General features: G+C 41.1%; 1 pseudogene; it reads left to right on the forward strand.

Moving 5' to 3' along the window:
- Window positions 1-13,672: 13,672 nt before the first annotated feature.
- Window positions 13,673-14,001, forward strand: LOC107132955 (large ribosomal subunit protein eL30-like; annotated as a pseudogene).
- The last annotated feature ends 2,546 nt before the right edge of the window (window positions 14,002-16,547 follow it).

A 16,547-nucleotide genomic window follows, 5' to 3' on the forward strand; every position in this document is an offset into this window, starting at 1 on the left:
TTCCAGGCAGACGCTTTACCATCTGAGCCACCAGGGGAGCCCTCATAGCAGGTAGCAATGAACCAAAAACGCAACCTTGGACATCTCCAAGCCGGAATCCCCCCATTCTTGTACCCACTGCTACCCCAGGCCCCCACCCACATGCAAGCAATTTCTCTTTTAATATTTTTTTTGGCTGTATCAATTTACATTCCCACCAACCATGTAAGAGGGTTCTCTTTTCCCCACGCCCTCTCCAGCATTTGTTCGTAGATTTTTTGATGATGGCCATTCTGATCAGTGTGAGGTGATATCTCATTGTAGTTTTAATTTGCATTTCTTTAATAATTAGCGATATTGAGCATCTTTTCATGTGTTTGTTGGCCATCTATATGTCTTCTTCAGAGAAATATATATTTATGTCTTCTGATTGTTTTTTGATTGGGTTGTTTGTTATTTTTTGATATTGAGCTTCAGGAGCTATTGGTATATTTTGGAGATTAATCCCTTGTCCGTTGCTTCATTGGCAAATATTTTCTCCCATTCTGAGAGTTATCTTTTTATCTTGTTTATGGTTGTCTTTGCTGTCCAAAAGTTTCATTAGGCCTCATTTGTTTATTTTTGCTTTTATTTTCATTTACTCTAGGAGGTGGGTTGTACTTGGTATTTGAATAGACTGCATTTCTTATGAAACTAGCCTACTGTAAATAATTTTGTGCCTCAGTTTAATATTTCTGAAACAACATCCCAGTTGTTAAAAGAAAAAAAAAAAAGGTCAAGGGAGATGTCCTATGCAAAACCAAAATTCCTTTGGAAATTGACTGAAGCCTATCTATGGAATAACTTGTGTGACTTGTGTTTATAAAATCTGAAGTAGGTAAACAAAAGATGCAAGCTAGGAAATATCAAAATACATCAAGTCAAATGGAACAAAGAAGAAAACAAATGAATCATTAAAGCAAAGGGGTTCTATTGTCATAAGGGAGTAAATTAGAGACTGGTTTAAACCAACACCTGAAGATAAAAGTTCAAAGCACTTAAATAACAATACTCATTCATGTGATAAATAGACTCCAACTTGTGAGAGGCTCATATTTTAACTCTTGGAAACAACCACCTCCTACTTTTAAATCACCTAAAAGCCTTCATACCTGATTGCTCAATAAATAGTCTGGGTCTAGAATAAAATTCTGATTAAGAAAAGAATTTCCTCTTGGAAGAGGGAGGTGAGCTTAATTGGCAAGCAGGGCTGACTTTGTGAGTCACAGATGGGAAGATAAAGGAGACCTACCTAATGTTGAAAAAATGTGCCTCGTCAGTAATTATATTAGATCCTGTCTGATTCTCACAGTTTAGTGGGTAGGTAGCTGCTACATACTTTATAAAAGGCGAAGTAGAGGTTCAGAGAAGTTCAACAAGGGAGGAAGGAAAACTCTCAGCGGGCGCGGGGGTTCGATGTCTCTGCCCCCACTCTTGACATGTTATAGCTGGTTTTCTGATGTCTAAGAGGGGCTGGTTCAGCATCCTGGTGACTTGCAGGATGGAGACTGTGGTGTGGTGATGGGGGGCAGTTGGTACTTAGAGGGAGCTGGTGAGGGGCATCTCTTTCCCCCTGTTAAAGAATCAGGCTCAGAGCTGTTCTTAGAAGAGGAATTCCATTTTTTGCTTCTTATTTGTAACAGAGACTGAAGTGCTGCAGTCTTAGTATTTCCTGATCCTCTGCCCAGAAAGTCCATCCTGGCCTCTGGGACGCAGCCCCAGCTGCACCCCCTTCTCCTCCCCGCCCCTCCCAGGCCATGCGTGTCTGGGACTCCCTTCTTCACATCCCCAGCCCCAGACTGGGCTGCCTCTGAAAATTTCATGCCTCCAGGTGCTACATGGATTATTCATGAAGGCTGCGCACGGTCGCCATGGGAGCCGATTGGCTGCGGCATCTTTAGCATATTAATAACCCCCTCTGATTGAGAGCCTGCCCGGCAGAGACCCACCTGGCTCCTCAGTCACTGGCAGGACCAGCTTTTCCATTTGCAGAACACGTTGTTTGTTATTTTCTTTCCAGATGACCCAGGAGTAATATTTACCTAATTGACTAATCCCAGCGAGCGTGGATCCCCCCTGGAGCCTCCAAGGATGGCAGCTCCCCGGCTGGCCTCTCTGGGGGGGTCGGCCTCAGGTCATGGCCTCCTCCTGGCTTCTTTTCTCCCTGGTGGGGCAGTCAGGCCAGCAGGCGCCCCCAGTGGGCAGACATGACATCAGAAAGGCTGAGTCACTGGGCCCAGATCGGGTGTCAGGCTGGGCTGTGAAGGCAGCCTCAGTGGGCTTGTGGGCTCCGGCTGGAGGGTACTGTGTTGATGCCAGGCTGGGGCTGCAAGAGATCCCTTAGAAAGCTTCTAGCTACTCTGTGCAGAGGCATCACGGGAAGCTAGTACTGATGAATACCCGTGATTTGTAAGAAGCACATGAAAATCACAAGGCTTCTCACAAACCTACCGGCAGTCCAGAGGGGGCTTCTGGTCAACGCTGGCCAATTCCCATCTGTAGGCTACTGCAGGGGTTGGGGTAGCTGGGTTCCAACTGAACACAGATGAGAAGGGAATGGACCTAGACAGCTGCTTGGGGGAAAGGTAGGGTTTCAGTGCTTCCCTGTCAGAAGAAAACATTAGCCAAAGGAAAGATGATGCAGAGCAGTGAGACCCACAGCCTCTGGCAGAAGGGCTGCTGGGCCATGGCCACGGCTTGGGTGACCGCAGTGAGGGTTGGCACAGGCTGGTGGCACAGACCTGGATCTCTCCTGAATGTCTCTGTAACCCGCTGCTGAGTCCAGGGGTCTTTCAGGGGGGTGTCAGGAGGCTCTTCCCATCCCAGTAAGAAGATGATGTGTTTAGATTTGCATTCCAGGAATAGAAGCCGCAGTGGGATTCAAATTACACAGCCTGCTCCAAACAGTTGAGCAGCTGCTTGCTTTTCCACTACTGCTGAAGACCAGAGCCCTCTCTGAGCACCCCGGGAGGGCCGCAGGAGGAGGCGGCTGGTCCATTCTGCAGCACAGAGATGCCCTGGCTGTTCAAGTACAGATATAGCTGTGGTTGAGTCACTGGGTGCCTATGCCACCAAACAGAGGAGAGAACAAAACCTGGTGATGTTAAAAAGGGAAGCCCCTCCACCTCCCTGAAAAGTAGAATCCACGCTAGCAGTGCCCTGCGCTAAGGGCAGCAGGATTGCAGTGGGGCTTCTGTCAGGGAGAAAGGAGGAGGCCCTTTCCTTCTTAACGGCCATGGGGATCTCTGTTAACATTGCACATCCAGAGAAAGCCTTGAGTGGAGGGAGCACAGAGTGGATTGGCATAGGCGCTCTTTAAACTAGCCTGTCATTTAGTATTCATTTACAACAAATCTTGAGGGCAGGAGGAGAAGGGGGCGACAGAGGATGAGATGGTTGGATGGCATCATTGATTCAATGGACGTGAGTTCGGGCAAACTCTAGGAGACAGTGAAGGACAGAGAGGCCTGGTGGGCTGCAGTCCATTGGCTCCCAAAGAGCCAGACAAGACTGAGCAGCTGAACAACAACAACACATACAGATTTATATAAAGAAACTAAAGTTGCTGCCATGCTGTCAATTCTGTTAAAAATAAACGCTTTTTGGATGTTTTGTGTTACCCTAGAAACTACATGATGAGGCCAGAAGGAGCAAAGTCAGTGGCCTTCACCTTGGGAGAATGCCAGGACCATGGCTTCTGTATGAGAGTGTTCGTGCTGCACTTTCTGGTGGTTTGAGTGTCCTAGGGACAGCAGCTGCGGACCTTGCAGGAGGAGCTGCACTCAGCTGGGCTCTCATGGACTCTGTGCAATTTCATAGGTAAATATTCTGAGTCACAATTATGACACCAGATGCAAATTTCAGCTTTCAGAATGATAACTGGTTTCCAAACCATGTCTCTCCAACTGTACATAATATGCATCATTCTCAGTTGCTCATTTGTGTCTGACTCTGCATTCCCATGGACTGCAGCACTCCAGGCTCCTCTGTTCTCTACCATCTCCCAGAGTTTGCTCAAATTCGTGTCTGTTGAGTTGGTGAGGCTATTTAACCATCTCATCCTTTGTGGCCTCCTTCTTCTCCTGCCCTCTGCTCTCAATCTTTCCCAGAATCAGTATATCAGGTGGCCAAAGTATTGGAGCTTTAGCTTCAGCATCAGTTTTTTCAATGAATATTCAGGGTTGATTTCCTTTAGGATTGACTAGTTTGATATCTTTGCAGTCCACAGGACTCTCAAGAGTCTTCTCCAGCACCACAATTCAGACACATCAATTCTTAAGGCACTCAACTTTTTTTATGGTCCAACATTCACATCTGTACATGACTACTGGAAAACCCATGTTGAAATGCATAAACAGGGTTATTACGCTATAGATAGATTATTTAGGGTTAGACTGAGGAGAGATGGGATGGAAAGGAAGGGGAAGAAGTGAGAAAATCATTCCATTTGTTCTTAATCCTGAATTATTCTAGGTCTTCTATCTACCATGCAGATTCTGAAACCCAGCTCAGGAGAGTAGTCTTGGGTCTTGGTAACCTTCAGAATTTGATGGGTCTAAAACATACTAGAAAATGGAAAAGAAAACATCCAGAAATAGATCATCTTTCCCACAGCTGAAGATTATTTTTGAAGTAAAACTTTCGGGGAAATAAATTATGAAAAGTCTAAAATGGTTAAGCATCTGAGCTTCGCCATTTTTCATTATAGCTATGGTACCGAGGCTCCTGGGAAAACCATTCCAAATGTCTGCTCCCAACGTCTCCACAATTCCGTCAAAGCTTTGCACAACTAATGTTCATTGAATTCAGTATTGTACATCCACTTCAGGTGGAGTGAGATTTTGCCATTATTTCAATAAAGCAATTTGGAGCACATAGAGGCACAAAGGCAGTATCTATATAGTAAATATACACATACATAATTAGAAGGCTGCTAAATTATATAGGATGGTGTTTAAAGAAGCAAAGAGTTCAAAATTGAAATGGAAGCCTGGTAAATAACCCATTATACCCAAAGAAATCCTGATTGCCTATTCATAGTTGGAATTTACATGAACCCTTGTTCATTAAAGAATGAATAGCTGCTAATTTGCAGCATTACCAAAGCAAAGTTCAGATGACAGAATAAGAAAAAAACTCTCAAATCAGAGATCTACCAGCTGTCCCACATAAACACCACTGAAACTTTCTTAATATATGGGAGATCCTATTTTTAAATTCTACTATCTAATTAAAATACCCCAGAGAAAAATGATGCAGATTGCAGAAATCAAAATTTAATAATAATAAAGAAGATGGGAGGGAGCAAATCAATCCATTTGTTACAGCAGTTTGCTAAAGTGCTTGTTTTTGAGTGTTTATTTATTTAAGCAGCAGAACCTGAGCATTCTTCAAAGAAACAGGCTAAGGCTCTTGTTCAGATTTACCTGTGAAGAGCTTATATCAGGGAATGGAAAAGTGATAGAAGTAACCCAGACATGATTTTTTTTTTTCCCCTTAAGAAGCTAATAAGCCAGGGATGGAATCAAACATAGTAGGGAGATGGGGCTTGGAAAGATTTGGTGAGTGTGAAATGCCCAATTCTGAAGAGCTGTCACTTCCTCAGAAAGCCTGGGATCTCTGCAACTTGGAATCAGAGCTGAGAGGTGCTGTCAGGATGGCTGACAGCCCAGGGCAGGTGCTGCCATGACTTGTCCAAAGTCACACAGAAAGCATCAGAGCTCGAACCTGACCCACAGCTGATGACACTTAGATGTCTACATTTTTCTTACAGATTATCAGCTTCTCACACTGTATCATTCAAAGATTAGTTCAGTTCAGTTCAGTGGCTAAGTCTGACTCTTTGCAACCCCATGGACTGCGGTAAACCAGGCCTCCCTGTCCATCACCAGCTCTGGAGTTTACTCAAACTGATGTCCATTGAGTCAGGGATGTCATCCAACCATCTCATCCTCTGTCATCCCCTTCTCCTCCCGCCTTCAATCTTTCCCAGCATCAGGGTATTTTCAAATGAGTCAATTTTTTGCACCAGGTGGCCAAAATACTGCAGTTTCAGCTTCAGCATCAGTCCTTCCAATGAATATTCAGGACTGATTTCCTTTAGGATGAACTGGTTGGATCTCCTTGCAGTCCAAGGGACTCTCAAGAGTCTTCTCCAACTCCATAGTTCAAAAGCATCAATTCTTTGGCCCTCAACTTTCTTTATAGTCCAACTCTCACATCCATACATGACTACTGGAAAAACCATAGCCTTGGCTAGATGGACCTTTGCTGGCAAAGTAATGTCTCTGCTTTTTAATATGCTGTCTAGGTTGGTCATGACTTTTCTTCCAAGGACTAAGCGTCTTTTAATTTCATGGCTGCAATCACCATCTGCAGTGATTTTGGAGTCCAGAAAAATAAAGTCTGACAGTTTCCACTGTTTCCCCATCCATTTGCCATGAAGTGAAGGGACTGGATGCCATGATCTTAGTTTTCTGAATGTTGAGCTTTAAGCCTACTTTTTCACTCTCCTCTTTCACTTTCATCAAGAGGCTCTTTAGTTTTTTACTTTCTGCCATAAGGGTGGTGTCATTTGCATATTTGAGGTTATTGTTATTTCTCCTGGCAATCTTGATTCTGGCTTGTACTTCATCCAGCCCAGCATTTCACATGATGTACTCTGCATATAAGTTAAATAAACAGGGTGACAATATATAGCCTTGACATACTCCTTTTCCTATTTGGAACCAGTCTGTTGTTCCAGGTCCAGTTCTAACTGTTGCTTCATGACCTGCATACAGATTTCTCAGGAGGCAGATCAGGTGGTCTGGTATTCCCATCTCTTTCAGAATTTTCCACAGTTTGTGGTGATCCACACAGTCAAAGGCTTTGGCATAGTCAATAAAGCAGAAATAGATATTTTTCTGGAAGTCTCTTGCTTTTTTTGATGATCCAACATATGTTGGCAATTTGATCTCTGATTCCTCTGCCTTTTCTAAAACCAGCTTGAACATCTGGAAGTTCATGGTTCACATACTATTGAAGAAAAAAGATTAGAAGGCAAGGAATACACACCCTGCACTGCCCCCACTGCACTGTACACAGCCATCCAAGGCTCAATAACCTTAAAATAATGAGCTTCAGCATTATTATATATATATATATATATCAAGTTATATCCAATCAAAGATATAAAATGTAGATCAAATTCCACTGATTCATTATTATTAAATCAGTAGCAAGTAATGTGAATACTAAGAAAAAGCACCTGGAATGTGATGGAGCATAAATAACACAAGTTCTAACGTGGCCATCAAACTGTGATGAAACTTTGCTAGTTCTCAAGAAAATGTAAATGACAGTACAAATTAAAGACCAAATTGGGTCATATGTAGAGATGTAGATGGACCTAGAGTCTGTCATACAGAGTGAAATATGTCAGAAAGAAAAACAAATATTGTGTATTCCTGCATATTTCTGGAATCTAGAAAAATGGTACATGTGAACCTATTTGCAGGGCAGGGATAGAGATGCAGACATAGAGAACAGATATGTAGACATAGATGGGGAAGAGGGGTGGGACAAACGGAAAGAGTAGGCTCGACATATATATACACTATTGTGTATAAAATAGATAACTAGTGGGAAGCTGCTGTTTAGCACGGGGTCTCAGCTCAGTGCTCTGTGATGACCTAAATGGGTGGGATGGGGGCGGGATGAGAGAGAGGTCCAAGAGGGAGGGGGCAAATGTATACATATGGCTGATTCACTTCATTGTACAGCAGAAACCAACACAACATTGTAAAGCAATTACACCCCAACAGAAAAAAAAAAAAAAGGCAGTGTATCACTTGCTAAGTTGACAAAAGTAAATCATGATAAACAGTGTTAAAGAAGTTTAGCCGAAGACAGAAACTCTTCAGCCTTGCTTGTGGGAAGGTCAATCTCATTGTTTTCTCTGAAGTTTATGGGAGCAGATGTGGACAACCAAAAAGATACTCATTTTCTCAAGCAACTTGATATCTTATAAATTTATTGAAGGAAATAGGCAAGAAAACAGAGATGTGTGCATAGAAAGGTTTGAGATACTGAAAACTGGAAACGAGCAACTTATTCAAAGATAAAGATCAACTCAACTATAGAAACATAGCTTCTGTACCCCAGATGGTGGTATGAACATCCTGCATCCCATTGGGATTATTAGAATGAGCTCTGGAGTGTGGGAAAATCCTGGCTTCACAAGTCACTCTTTGGGTGATCCTGGATAAGTTACTTAATGTTTCCCTACCTTGGGGATCCTCATTTGTAAGATGTAGAATTACCAGTCTTAAAGGAAATCAACCCTGAATATTCATTGGAAGGACTGATGCTGAAGCTGAAGCTCCAATCCTCTGGCCACCTGATGTGAAGAACTGACTCATTTGAAAAGACCCTGATGCTGGGAATGATTGAAGGCAGGAGGAGAAGGGGACGATAGAGGATGAGATGGTTGGATGGCATCACCGACTCAATGACATAAATTTGAGCAAACTCTGGGAGATGGTGAAGGATAGGGAAGCCTGGCATGCTGCAGTGCATGTGGTCCCAAAGAGTCTGACACGTCTGAGCGACGGAACAGGAACAAGAACAACTTCAGAGGACCCCCAGGAGGATTAAATATGTCAACACTCCTTTTATGTAAAACGCTTAGATTAGATTCAGCTACATTGTGTGTGTGTCCATCAAGGTTCCCCAGAAAAACAGAACCAATAGATGAAAGAGAGAGACAAATTTAGCATAGAAACAGGCCAAGAAGTCACACCCTCTGCTGCCTGCCAGCTGGAGAAACAGAAGGCCAGTGTGAGTCCGAAGGCTCAGAAAGCCGGAGCGCTGATACCTTGGGGCAGGAGATGATGAATGTCTGGACTCAAGCGAAAAACAAATTTGCCCTCTCTGTGCCTTTTATTCCACTCAGGCCATTAAAGGCAAGCTTCTTTATGCAGCCCACAGATTCAAATTCTACTCTTTTTCTGAAACACCCTCCCAGACACACCAAGAAATAATGTTTTCTCAGCTCTCTGGCATCCCTTAGTGCAGTCAAGTAGACATATAAATTTTACCATTATGTGTTCAGAACTATTATTTAACTATTTCACTATTACCATGTGGGGCTTCCTAGCTGGCTCAGTGGTAAAGAATCTGCCTGCCAATGCAGAAGGCACAGGAGACATGGGTTTGATCCCTCAGTTGGGAAGAGCCCTTGCAGAAGGAGATTACAACCAACTGCAGTATTTTTGCCTGGGATAATCCCATGGACAGAGGAGCCTGACAGGCTACAATCCATGGGGCTTCAAAGAGTCAGACACAACTTAGCAACTAAGCACAGCACAGCTATTATCATGTCTCAATTAATGATGTTATCAGAGTATATTTTATTTTCAAAACATTTTAGAGTGAAAAAAAACCTAAGGAAATAGAACAAGACATTAAAAATATTTCTATATCTTTATGCTTGTTTATATTTTCTATTTGTATATAATTAGCACAATGCCAAAGAATGTTCAAACTACTGTACAATTGCACTCATCTCACACGCTAGCAAAGTAATGCTCAAAATTCTCCAAGCTAGGCTTCAACAGTATGTGAACCAAGAACTTCCAGAAGATCAAGCTGGATTTAGAAAAGGCAGAGGAACCAGAAATCAAATTGCCAACATCCATTGGATCATAGAAAAAGAAAGAGAATTCCAGAAAAACATCTACTTCTGCTTCATTGACTACACTAAAGACTTTGACTGTGTGGATCACAACAAACTGTGTAAAAATCTTCAAGAGATGGGAATACCAGATCACCTGACCTGCCTCCTGGGGTCGCAAAGAGTCGGATACGATTGAGCGACTGATCTGATCTGATCTGATCTGATGAAAGTGAAGGAGGAGAGTGAAAAAGTTGTTCCAAAAACTAAGATCATGGCATCCAGTCCCATCACTTTATGGCAAATAGATGGGGAAACAATGACAGACTTTATTTTTTAGGGCTGCCAAATCACTGCAGATGGTGACTGCAGCCATGAAATTAAAAAACACTTGCTCCTTGGAAGGAAAGTTATGATCAACCTAGATAGCATATTAAAAAACAGAGACATTACTTTGCCAACAAACGTCTGTCTAGTCAAAGCTATGGTTTTTCCAATAGTCATGTACAAATGTGAGAGTTGGACCATAAAGAAAGCTGAGCACTGAAGAATTGATGCTTTTGAACTGTGGAGTTGGAGAAGATTCTTGAGAGTCCCTTAGACTGCAAGGAGATCAAACAGGTCAATCCTAAAAGAAATCAGTCCTGAATATTCATTGGAAGGACTGATGCTGAAGCTGAAACTCTAATACTTTGGCCACCTGTTGCAAACTGACTCATTAGAAAAGATTGAAGGCAGGAGGAGAAGGGGACCACAGAAGATGAGATGGTTGGATGGCATCACCGACTCAATGGACATGAGTTTGAATAAGTTCCAGGAGTTGGTGATGGACAGGGAAGCCTGGCATGCTGCAGTCTACGGGGTCACAAAGAGTCGGACACAGCTGAGCAATTGAACTGAACTGAATGCATTGTCTGTATAGTAACATCTTTTAAGAACTCTACCTATATTTTCAAAAGTTTGCTATGCAAGTAAAGAGAAATAACATTCATGACACAGTAGTCGCGTGCTGTGCAGGGGTGAAGAGCTTGCACTGCAGTGATGAATGCAGTGTGATTCCCCACTCTGCTGAACACATACTTACTGTAAATCCTTGGGCAGATTTATTTAACCTCTTTAAATCTCAGTGCTATAATGGCAATAGAGCTATGTGTGGATTAAATGAGATAATCTGCGAGAAACATTCACTCTAACACCAAATGGGAAGACTATGCTCTGCAAAAATATTAACCAGGATTACTAGTCAGCACACGTCAGTTATAATCAAATCAAATTGTAAGAATTATATATTTCTGGATTGAGCTGTGAAGAATCTAGAACATGAAAATTATGTCAGAGGTGACAGTTCAAGGTACAAACACACAAGTCACATCTCACCCAGTTGCTAATATGTTGGAGAAATGGTTGGATCTATGTCCTACGCTAAAATGCATAGTTTTAAGAATTAAAATGATACAGGAAAGTGCTTTTATTATTCTTCGTTTTCCCTAGGAAAGCAATCTTCATCAGAACAAGACAGAAAAAGTGGAAACACACATGAATGCCTCTCATTACAGATGCCATAGCAATTTGTTCAGTTTGTTTTCTTTGCATTAAGTACAAATAAAACCACTGGCCACCTGAACTAGCAAATGTTCTCATCCAAACTTACTTTAAAATGCAGCAAAATAAATGAATGAATAAATACATGCATATATAAAGAAATGAAATGGGTCATTAGATGTTTAGGGAAGAAATAGCAGTTAGGCTTATGATAAAATAAATATAGTAAGTGATTGATTGCAGAATGGAGATGGTGAGTGTATGGTTATTTATTCTACACTTCTTCATCATTCAATACCTGGGAAAAAAAGCAAAGAGAAAGTCCCGTGAAATGCGTGCACTGGACTCCCTGTGGAATCTGGGTGTCCGAGGTGGTCTTTGCAGGACAAGCAAACAGCACACCTATGTGCTCCAAGCCTGTTTCCACATGCAGTGTGCCAAGGGTGTGCTCTTTTCTCAGTAGCTGAGTGGTGGTGGGAAGCTTGGCCTGGTGAACTTGGTGCTGACTCTTTCCCCTTATCAACATGGAAGAAAAAATGGGACAGGCTTGGATTTTAAATTTTAAAAATGACACTATTGTTTTAGGGATTTTTCTCTGCCCTGCTACCACTAAATTTATACTTGCCTTTCAAATGAACTTTAAAGGGAACATTTTATTGTGCCTTCAAAGTTTTAGTATTTCAAAGTAACAACAACTCTGTTCCTCGCTGCCAAGACCTAGTACCAACCACTGGGAGAGATCACTTCTGAGCTGGCCGTCTCCCTGGGAGGCATCTTTCTTGGGAGAGATGCTTGGGGAAGATCTGTGAATAGGGTGGAATAATTCTCAAAGGTTGGCCATTGGTCATTCAGAACTTTCCTGTCTGAACCTCCCCCTCCAACCCGTGCGTGTGAAATGTGCGCACACACACACACACACACACACACACCTTCCATGGCTGTTTCAGTTATGTCAGCACCCCCTTTGTCTGGCCACCATCGTGGACTTGTTCAGAAGCAGTGGCCAAACGCTTCCCTGTGTTACTCTACATTTTGATAGAGAGGCTGCATTAATGTCTAATGAAGTGTCCACTGCACTGACATAGAAATTACCTGAATGTGATCTTTTAACAAATACACACTCATCTAGAAATGTGTGTAAAACTAGAGGTTGTATATTACTCACACTTTGCTACCATCCTCTCATGTGGTGTTCAAGCCGACTTCAAAGAGATCCTGTGTGGTTGTTCTGTGGGTTTCTAGGCTGGAGTGTGGACTGTGGTGCTGAGTGGCTCCCTGCTTTGATGGTGACTGGTGTTGTGTATGCAAAGAAAAATCAAATGTTTGAATCAAAGGAAAACAGAAGAGTGTGGAATGAATGTAAGATGTCTTCCTCTCCAACCCCCAAATGTATGCTTTATCTTGGAAACATACCTATTTGACATAAGTAAGATTTTACCAAATGACTCAAAATATAGTTAAGATGCCAGCATCACTCAAAAATATGACTCGATTCTTTGTGCGGTATTTTCGTTATGCTCTGGAAAGATTATGACAAGGACTTATATTCCATGTTGGGAAGTGAGCTGATGATTCTTATAAATAAGCACTTACTAGGAAAATTGATAAGCAAATCAATTGTGCCTATGATACAAATTTGTAAGAAGACCAAAGGATGGCATTAGCTGCTGCTAAGACCTGAAACCAGAGACAATGAGCTACAATGGAATGGAGTTCTAGCACTTGCATCACAATAGTATTCAGAAGGATAGTGTTAAAGTTAAGAAACCCTAACTCTTAAAACTGCTGATGTGAGAAAAGCACTAATTCACAATCTGCAGGCACAAGTCACATGGCTATAGTTTAGGTTCAAAAGCACAGAGAAACCAGAGTGGTCAATCATTACAGCAACCATCTGCCTGTTATACTAAGCCACTTTGAGTCAGTCATCCTGCATTTGTTTAAACCATATGATGGCAGTTTATATGTGTCCTTTCCAGGCTACATATGTGGAAAAAGAGGTCAATGGAGACAAGGAGTCCCTGCCTTCCAGGAGGTGAACCTGTAAAACACACTGTTTTAAGTAAGAAGAAGCATGACAAGTAGCACATGTAGGTGGTGTGGACAAAAGCCTGGGGGAATGCAGGAAACAAGGGGTTTGTTCTGGGTGCGATAAGTCATGGGCAAGAAGGGTAAATGACAGACCTCTATGGAAGTGGTCAGATGGGTGACGACAGCAAGGCTGACTTTAGAAGACTGCGGAGGTTTGTGGGGATGGAGTTAAGAATCAAGGGCTTTCCTTCAGCTTTTACAAATCAAAGAAATTTGAGGGGTCTATTTTGGGGGTATTAATGAATAGGTCATGTTTTCCTTCTACACAATTTCACAATTTTTTTATTTTGGAACTTTGATCCTAAACTTCCTGTCTTGTCCTCTGTGTTCTAGATTGAGGGCATCCCACACTAAAGCAGGAACCTGATGGCCACAGTGAAGATGAAAAAGTCACTGGAGCCAATCAACCTAAGCTCCAGCTCATCATGAAAAGTGGAAAGTATATACTGGGGTACAAGCAGGCTCTGAAAATGATCAGACAAAGCAAAGTGAAACTGGTCATCCTCATGGACGGCCCAACCTTGAGGAAGCTGAAGTAGAGTATTATGCCATGTTGGTCATCACTACAATGGTAATGGTGATATTGAAATGGGCACAGCATGTGCAAAATATTATAGAGTATGCACATTGGCTGTCACTAATCCAGAGCATTCTAATATATCAGAAGCATGTGAGGACAGACAGGTGAAAGGTAAATCATGCACAATTTTTCTTTAGTAAAGCTGGCCAGAGCTTGTTTGCTTTTTTTTTTTTTATATACCACTTTGGTAGGTATTTACAGAGTTTCTCACTTCTCTTACTCTGCCCTCCCATGATCCCTTTCGACTTTTGAATGGTGTTTCTCATGCCCTGGCCTTTCTTTACTCCAGTTGGCCTTTGTTAGAGTTGGCAAACTGGACCTAGACCAACATGGTGCACATGGGGGGATGTTAGAACATTCTTTGTATGCCCCACACGCATCCATGTGGGTCTAGACTTACGGAGACTAAGAACAGGGCTAGTGTCATGCTTCTACATTAATGTTCAGTGCCATATTGGGAACCCATGATCTGTTCTATAACCTAAGATAGAAGAAAGTACAAATTATAAGAGAGTGAAATTGAAAGTCACTCAGTTGTGTCTGACTCTTTGCCACCCCATGGACTATACAGTCCATGGAATTCTCTAGGCCAGAATACTGGAGTGGGTAGACTTTCCCTTCTCCAGGGGATCTTCCCAACCAGGGATCAAACCCAGGTCTCCTGCATTGCAGGCGGATTCTTTACCAGCTGAGCCACAAGGGAAGCCCAAGAATACTGGAGCGGGTAGCCTATCCCTTCTCCAGCAGATCTTTCCGACTCAGGAATCGAACAGGGAGTCTCCTGCATTGCAGGTGGATTCTTTACTAACTGTGCTATCAGGGAAGCCCAAATTATAAAAAGCCAATTGATATTCAACCTTTCAGGAATATTTCTAATTTGTGAAATGAGAGGTGTCCATCAGTAAGATAATTTATCTGAGCTTCCTTATGAAAGTCATGCAACTCACTGGAGATTAGTTTTCTTTTTATTTAACATTTTGCATCATTTAACACTTACATCTCCAGCAAGTTTGTCCTATATTTTCAGTATATAGTTATTTTACCATGTTAAGAGATATGAGCTTCATGTGTTTTCTTTGTGTAAAATTTCATTTGTTTCATAGTTAAACTTAAAAAAAAAAGTTTATTTATGTTTTTCTTCCTGGGTGAGGCCTTGAGAATTGATACTATACATTTTTTTAATTGATTTGACTAGAATTATGCTAATGAGAGAATTATTAATAGTTCTGTTCCTCTCCGTTTCTAATAATCATTTATTTCTTTCAATTATTTATCTGTACTTTTAATTATTTCTTTTCAGTAGCCAATGAGTTATGGTTCAATTCACATTATAAACTCTTTAAAGGCAGGAGAGAAATTATACACCGAGGTATAAAATATTTGAAATAGAAGAGACTGAAAAAAATAAAATTGAAATGCCTTAAGAGACCATGTAAATAATACAAATAAATAAAGTTTATCAGATGTACATAATAGAGGATGGTGGTAAAAAGAAAGTTTTTTTTCCTCCTCATTTTATGCATTTGTTGACCAAATAAAACACTTTCAGCTTAAAAAAAAATTCAGCCTTCCAGTTGGAAGTCACAGATTCTAATATAAATCCTCATTTTATAGGTGAAAAAAGTGGGGAAACTGGAGACATCAAGTGACTTCCTTCTCAACAAGCAAATTAATAGCAGAGATGAAAACAAAATGACCAGTTCCTAGTGTGGGGATAGGTGGGCTCTTTTTCAAATTTGTGCACCAAGTGTGTCGCATACACTGATTGGATAGGCCCCTTCGCTGTCAATCCTAGTTGCATTGCTGCTCTGTGATTTCTGATAAACAAAAATTGCATCTTAGTTATTGTATCTTACGCCTTCAACCAAATAGGTACTATCACTCAAAATACTAGGAAGAAGAATCCTCTGGTCCAATAAAGGGATAGTGAAAATTAACCTTATTAGAAACTTTAAGAAGTTGAGCATAGAAAACAGATTTTTATTTTACTTTTATATGGTTTTGAATATATATATATATATACACACACACACACACATACATATATATGTATGTATTTTACAGGAGTAAAGGTCTTTGAATCAAATTGACCTCTTGTCAACAGGCACAAATAAATAACATATCTGTCTTGTAAATAAATAAATCAAGATTTCAATGCATTGTTAATGCTTCTTATTCTTGCACATACTTTGTTAAAATACAATATTAAATTTTTTGACAGCTAATAATTTAGATGAAGTGAGAAGATGAAGAGAAAGCTGCAGTCATTTCCTCCAAAACTGCAAAAAATATATTCAATTTTAGATTGGTAAATATCAATTTGAATGATTGATCCAACATTTTCCCATTATATTTCCTCTGATCATCTGGCTTCAGCTTTTGTCAACTCAGGGACCTAACATACCAAGTAAATTTTTGTGCACAGACATCATGAACGATGTGACAATTATACCATATATCCTTTTTGCAAAGTGAGCTGTTCCAGGTGGCTGACACAATTATTTTGTGCTGAAATTCTTTGTATTGGATGATAAACTGGGTAGGAACACAGTATTTCCCTTTTGTTTTTAGATATGCATTATTCACTTATTGATTGTTGAGTTGAGCAAATGCATCTAATCTTTTTTTCTGAGCTTTTGAGTGTATGACCCACTTTATGAT

Source organism: Bos taurus, chromosome 11 (genome assembly GCF_002263795.3).
Source record: "Bos taurus isolate L1 Dominette 01449 registration number 42190680 breed Hereford chromosome 11, ARS-UCD2.0, whole genome shotgun sequence".
Classification (NCBI taxonomy): domain Eukaryota; kingdom Metazoa; phylum Chordata; class Mammalia; order Artiodactyla; family Bovidae; genus Bos; species Bos taurus.